The sequence below is a fragment of the Tinamus guttatus genome, unplaced genomic scaffold, assembly GCF_059628265.1.
Source record: "Tinamus guttatus ecotype Peru unplaced genomic scaffold, ASM5962826v1 Tinamus_guttatus_pri_ptg000004l, whole genome shotgun sequence".
NCBI lineage: Eukaryota > Metazoa > Chordata > Aves > Tinamiformes > Tinamidae > Tinamus > Tinamus guttatus.
In genome coordinates, this window is record NW_028288538.1 from 1079561 (window position 1) to 1086902 (window position 7342).

Sequence of the window (7342 nt, forward strand, 5' to 3'; positions counted from 1 at the left end):
TAGGCAATGTTGGTGCAAAGAGATACCCAAACCCTCGTGAAGAGATTAGATGCCTTCTATCCAGATGAAGTTTTTGAACAGTCTCAGGATCTTTTCCAGTTCTCTGTTTCTAGTTCAAGTCAGAGCTGCAAGCTCCTTGCAGCTCCTCATCACACTTCCCTCTAAGCGAAATTTTGCACTGACATACTGGACTACCCAGAGCAAGACTCTTGTTTGAGGTAAAAATAAATAAATAAATAGGTGAAATAAACCAACAGCAGCTACTTTCTATTACTGCTATTTCAAGCACATAAGTCCTGGACTAAAACAAGCTAGATGGCAATGCTACAGAACAGAATCTACCGGCTGTTGTGAGCAGCAGGGACAAGATAGTGGCAGAAACTGCTGGGGAGCAGAAGCTCCCACACCAGAGACCTCCAGGAACATCCCACAGACCTGCCAGGAAGAACGGGAGCGCAGCCGCCAAGCAGGGAAGCGCGGACCAGACGACCTTCCGTGCTTGGGACTCGATTGCTGCGGTTCGCCCCCAGCCCGCAGGGTAGAAGTGCATGTTCTGCCATGAGCGCCAAATCCTGAGATAAACATAAATTACGAGGGTAGAGCTGACAGATAGGAGACCCAAGGAAACGGGAAGACAGCACTGATGGTCCCAAGGGCACAATAGCAATTAATGGTTGGGACTTTTTTGTGTGAGCTGCAGCAGAGGCCAGAACATGACAGAGAGCAGGAGAGAGGCAGCAAGAAACAGGGCTGTGCAGGATCTGAGGTAAAGAGAAATACTTCCTATTTAAAGCACGAGGCCAGAGCACCAAAAAAGGGATGAAGAGTCTAACCACTGCCTTGCACAATGCCCTCTGCAGCGCCGCTCTGCACGGACATGACACACGAGGACATCCGTCAAGCCTATAGAAAAGTGTAGTCTAATGGATGATTAACCACACTGTGACATGTCAGAGAAGTTTCACACGTGTGGATGGCTAAAGGTCTCGTTTGGGGGAGCTCGTGTAGAAAGAAAATGGAAGTTTAGACAACCCTACTTAGGATTAGAGAAGCTTTTTTCAAAGATGATGACAACTGGAATTGATATGACAAGCAAATAAAGCTGCTTTATCTGCTGTGACCAAGATATTGCTGATCAAGGAGCACTGGCAGAAGATGCGGACCTCGATTTAACTATGCGATGCATAAATTGATGCCAAATTTCCATAGACAATGTGAGAAAGATGATGTGAGATTTTAAACTGAAGCAGAAAACAGAACTAGGTAGCAACCGAACTACCGGTCTATTAGTTTTGTGCTTATGCAAAATGAGGAACAGAGGAAGCAAGAACAAGACTGCTCTTTTGGTTATTTACAAAAAAAACCAAGAGGGACAACGATGACATGGTGAAGCAGCATCCAGGAATGTGAGAAGAGAACTGGTGGCACTCAAGGATGCCATGGGAAAATGCAAGTCACAAACTGCACAACTGCTAGCAGCAAGAGCAAGATGATTGAACAAACTGCTGCTAACCAGCCAAGACTCTTGCCTTTTATAGGAGAATAAAAATATGTGCATTTTGTCTTTGCACCCCATTTTATGTTACAGAGAAGTGTTAAGTAGAATTAAGAAAGGCAAATATCACAACAATTTTGGGGATAATGAATGTTCTGGTTTTGACTTGAACATTACTATGGTTGAACAATGAATTACAATTTTCTTATATCAAATGATTTATCAGGAAAATCATCCATCTCAGAAGAGAATGGATACCAGAGCCATGTTCCAAGCTCAGCGGCACATTACTTGTTAACCTCCTATATTCCCCATACAAACGCTTGTCTGCTAGCAGGCTGTTTTCATCTGCTACTTTATAAAAGGCTAAGGCACCACATGAACTCCAGGAAATAAAATAAGGCCCCCTCAACACCCCTTTGCCTGCAGGAAGGCTCTTCTGCACGTGTAGAATCAGCACCAGCACTAGTAGCAACTAATCGCAGCTCATGGTTTTGTCAGGAGAAACTGAGAAACCTCTGTGATAAAGAAAACAGGCAGGGTATCTTCCACGGAGAGGCCACTTTATTGGGCTGAGCCCCTACGCACATATATATGTATATGATTTATATATATGTCAGATGCACAAAAGCTACAGGTGAGCTGGAGGACTCACCACTCTGCCTGAAGTCACGAGGGGCCCATGGACAGACTTCTTGTTCTGCTCTACAGCTCAGCTCTAGTTTTACTCTAGGACTGATATCCGGCTTGAGTTTAAATCTGTAAGAGTTGTGCAATAGCGGTCATCAGAGGAAACAAGTCAGGGATGTTTACTATTTTCATCAAATAAGTAACAATCTTGCACTAACTTAGTACACAGGAACTTCTGACTCCTGTTTACCTCTCTGGTGAACCAAGCCACCAAAGCCTGTACTCATTAATGCCAAACAAGCTGAAGGAGGTAAATTCTTAAGGAAGCAGAAGGTGGAAATGACAAAAAAATAAAGTGACAGACAAGTGAAAGGTTGAGAAGAGCAAGACCTTGCAATTCCTTGAAGAGTACGAGGAAGACAATGAAATCAGGAAGGTTTCCCCACATGAGTGGTTGGATGATGCTCTGAGTAGCTAAAAAGAAAGTCAAATATTTACTTACACGGGGCAGAAAATGTATTTCTACCGCACAGATGAAACATTATGATGTTAATACAGATGTAGGGGCTAGACAGTCAAACAGATTTGCTCCACCTATAAAATTCAGACCCATTTAGTGCTAACCTGTTGTATAACCTTTGACAGGGCACTTGAAGCACGAATTGCACTTACCTTTTGTGTGCTGGAAAAGTAAGTATTGATAATGCATAGTGTGTTAATGAGAGAAAAATAATGCTTTTATGGTGCATATTTCACAAGTCATCAGCCCCTCCCTTGCAAAAATATATATATTTTTTCATTTAAACATTCTCCTCACAGACGTTTTACCCTCAAATTCTGAAATGGATCTGAAATCTTTCACTCAATACTTCAAAAGTCTGACCTACATTTTTAAAGAATGACAAATAGGAGTTTTCATCTTTTCTTTGTAATGATACTTTCTATTTATTACAATACAGAATTAACTGTACTACTGAAATACAAGATTATGTATTCAAAGTGACATAACTGTACTTGAGGGTCTTTATTTGAATTTATTTGCCAAATTTGACTAAATTTCAGAAAAATTCGGTCCACCTGAATCTTTCGTTATTATTTATATTCCATTATGATTTGTAGAAAACACAAAACAAAACATCTTGCAGTCTCCAATTCCAAAATTTTACTGCAGCCCAATACAAGGAAACCCTGTGGAGCTTTGATGTCTGCTGCAAATGTAGCAGAAATGGCTCTGCTCGTTCAGACCACTGAAGCTGGCAAGTGGAACAGGACACTGCACTTCTGCTGCTCCCCTCTAGCACTCACACTGCAACTAGTAGAGCATTGGACACGGTAGGTATTTTTTTTAGTACTGGCAGAAGTTACTACAGCAGCTGCACTGGTGATGACGTGGGTAACCGTGTCCTATGAATCACATTCCTTTCCAAGTCCCCTGCCCAAGAACTGTCCTCACTTTCATCTCCGCTGCTTAAACTGACAGACTTGAACACACCCAATTTTAGTACAAGACTGCCTTTCTATAGCAGGTGCTTCTTATTTTGATTGCAAGAAAGATATACACTCAATTACTCTGAGGTACTTCTGCTAAATCAAAACTTAACCATCACATAAGATATAAAAGCTATAAGCACCTTTTATTTTATTCCTGTCCCCTCCTTTCTGCATATAGTAATATTTGACTGGTTCTATCCTATAAGTTTTTTATGTCTTAGTTAAACCATAAGACTTAAACTACATTCTACTACATAGAAGGCCAATAGCAGTAGGAAGAGCTGAATATTCAGTTAAAAATAGGTAATATGTATACAAAAGTCTGTAACTGTTGCTCTTCAGTAACTACATAATTATTTTTCACTAGTTTAACTCTGTAGCAGATCCTTTGTGATAATAAAGTATCACAACCATAGAAAAAGCGTTTATCTATGATGACATCAGCTTGTCTTCATAATAATAAAATGATTAATGCTTCAGAAGAGAAATATAAGGAAATTTGCCAATTTATATGAAACACTCGGTTACCTAGAAACATTGCAGGATACATATAATAAATATTATTGAGTATTCTTTTCACAAAAAGGGACAGCACACAGTGAATCTGTATAAAGGTAGATCTAAATACTGTCCTAAACACAAGTACAACAAACAGTTTTGTCGGGAAACATAAAACATATCTGACATCAGAAACTAGGAGGAAGAAAAGAGAAAGTACTGAAAAAAGAGTTCAGAAAACTTTTTTTAAAAATGTAGAAGACTTACAAACAGATATTGACCAGTTTATTTTCATAGATGAGCAAAAGAGTGCAATTTAATTTCTTACCTTCTTTTTGTTTGTTTTTCTGGGTTTTTTTTTGTCATTTCCCCCTGGAACGCCAGGGAGATGACAATGAAAATATTGCAGAGTATCCCAACCCTTCCTTATACATGATTTTGCAAGTTTAAGAGTATTTCTGAAGAACCAACTACAGCATATTACCTCATTCCATATAGAAATTAATTCCTTCTCCACCTAGTTTAAGCAGTTCCTTCCCATTCTATATACTGCTTTAAGTAACCTTTCCGCTTTCCTTATCTGAGCTTCCCAGTTATACGTTAGTCTCTTATTTTAAACATAACTAGAAAATAAAACATCGTGACACAATTATGCCATATTTGCAAGCAATTAATGCAGAAAGTGATGAGAGCCTTCCATAGGCTTGAGCAATTATATACCAGTCCCAGAAGTCAGCAAAAGAAATTCTACTGTTTTGAGCTTGTCCAATTCCCTCAAGGACCGATTACATCAAAAATTCTGAGCAAATAACAGCAGACAAGAACATCCCTGGATCGAAATTTGACCCTCCTGCTCATACTGCACTAAACACTATTGACCTAGGAGACACTTAGACAAGTGAAGCAGAGACAAAGGCTCAGTACAAACACACGAGCCTCTTAAAATGGTGCTCAACTCCAGTGCTTATTTGCCCAAACACTTCAGCTTTTTATTTGCCTTTTTAAAAATTCCGACTGTATCACTGCCATATTGATTTTAAGGGTCTTGGAGTGTAAATTTGAGTTGTCAGTAAGCTTATAGTTTTCCCATACACATTTTTGTTCCTTTTCCCCAGCATTCCCTGATACCTGGGATCAATATCATTGTAAATTGCCCTTAACAGCCAGTTATCCAGCTACACTGCTAAGGGCAGGGAAGAACAGCAATTTAAGAGGAGAATTTTCCCTTCCCTTCTCCATATGTACACGCACAAGAAGTGAATGAAGAAGATGTCACACAAGAAATGAAGGAACACACTGTTTAGAGGCAGTAGGGACAAATAATACTCCTTTGTAGATCAGCTGATGTCTTACAAGCCACAAAAGCCAGTCAGGAGCTCATTGCAAGTGTTCAACTACCCGGTAACTTTCTGACATGAGAAATTCTACCAGCTTCCACAGCATGACCCACATACTTAGCATGTAGCTGACTTTCCTGTAAAACTTGCCTTGATGTAACCTTGCAGTATTTAATGTTGTATGTATATTTAAATATATACGGAAGAAACTAGGTAGCAAAATAATTTTAGTTATGGCCCAGGATGCTGAAGCACGATTGCCAGTTTCTACATGCAAACGAACACTTAAAAATCAGCACCCACCTAACTATTTATAGATTATTTTGAATAATGAGGAAACTGGACAAGCATCGAACCATGTATAGAACCAAACATTAACTGAAGCAAATTTTACACTCTCGGTATTAGTTTCTTTGAGCTCACGATTCAAAAACTGGAAGATACGAACAGGAATAGAGAACATTTTTACTTTCCAATGGGAGACTAACCAGGGATAACTAAAAACTAGTTTCCTGCTACCACTATAAGGAGAATTGCCCAGCTGTTGAGATTCTAACAAGACAGAATTTCATACATTTTGCTAGTATAGTGTTTCCCAATTAACAGTGTCTATAACAGATAGAGTTGATAACTTTATTCATGGAAATACATAATAACAACAACAGTTCAACAAAGGCAGTTTTGCTTTGTCAAGATGCAACAGTATATTCATCTACTATAACCTTATGGGATCCTTAAAGCCTGTTAGGATTATGCTATTTAAATTAACACCAATTTACTTTTTCTTTATCCTAAATTTAACAACTAACTTGCTGAGCACAGATTTAAAATATATATATTTCAAGAAAGCAGAACCCATAAAAAGTGTTGCTTAAAATGCATTTACCACCATAAGAGGTTGCTTAGATATAGGTAGAAAACATTTCCTTTCATATTGGTTCTCACAACAGTTTTCAAGACTTCTAAAATTCCTGTAATAATAGCAGCATGTGCATGCATGGGGAAATCAAGACCTTAATTTTTTTTTCCCCAAAAAGCATTACTTAGTATTTTGGAGGACCATTTACAACTTTATACAATTATATATTCAAGCATAATTTGAACTTACAACTCGTTCTCACTTGAGAAGAAACGAAGAAAACATTTCTGCATTTTCATAAACTTTTTTCTTTTTTAAATGATGCTGTTTTAGGTAATTCTTATACTTGGTTCCTCCATAAAAGCTCTTTTCCAAAGGTTTTCGCCTGTGCCATTAAAACCTCCAGCCCAAACTTCCTTTTGTGAAGCCTCAGCCCAAGGGCCACTGCTGTTCACACCTGAAAAGAAGTTAACAAAAAGGAAAAATAAAGCGTATGTTAATCCAGAAGTCCTAAACACTTTCCAAACTTTATGTTTTAAGCTCATATTTATTCTGGTGAAGCCACAAAACATGCAACAACGCAGAAATCCAACAGCCAAGTCACAAGAGGCCCCAAACAAGCCCAAAAATCATTACCCGGTTGCAAAACACCTGCGATACCAAGCACAGCTTACCCTTGTTTTTACCCAGAGCTGGACCCAGCTCGACCTTTCTCCTAACTTCACCGCCAACCGCGCTACAGTTCATCTGGGAGCCCGGGTAAAACGGGGCAAGCGCGGAACCCTGACCCGACCCCACGCAGCGCTTCGACAAGATGGAAAAAAAAAGAACTGCTGGGAAAATGGCCAGCAGCGACCCCCAGATGAAGGGATTTGGGGGATTTTTCACGGTCCCCCGCGCACCTGAGGCGCTGCCGAGGCCTCCGGGAGCGAGACCGAGCCGCCCCGCCGGGGGCGTCAGGGCTGGGCTCCCCCGCGAGGCTCCATTCCGCCCCCTCGTTCGCCAGCGAAGCGTTTTCCCCCACCAGCCTCC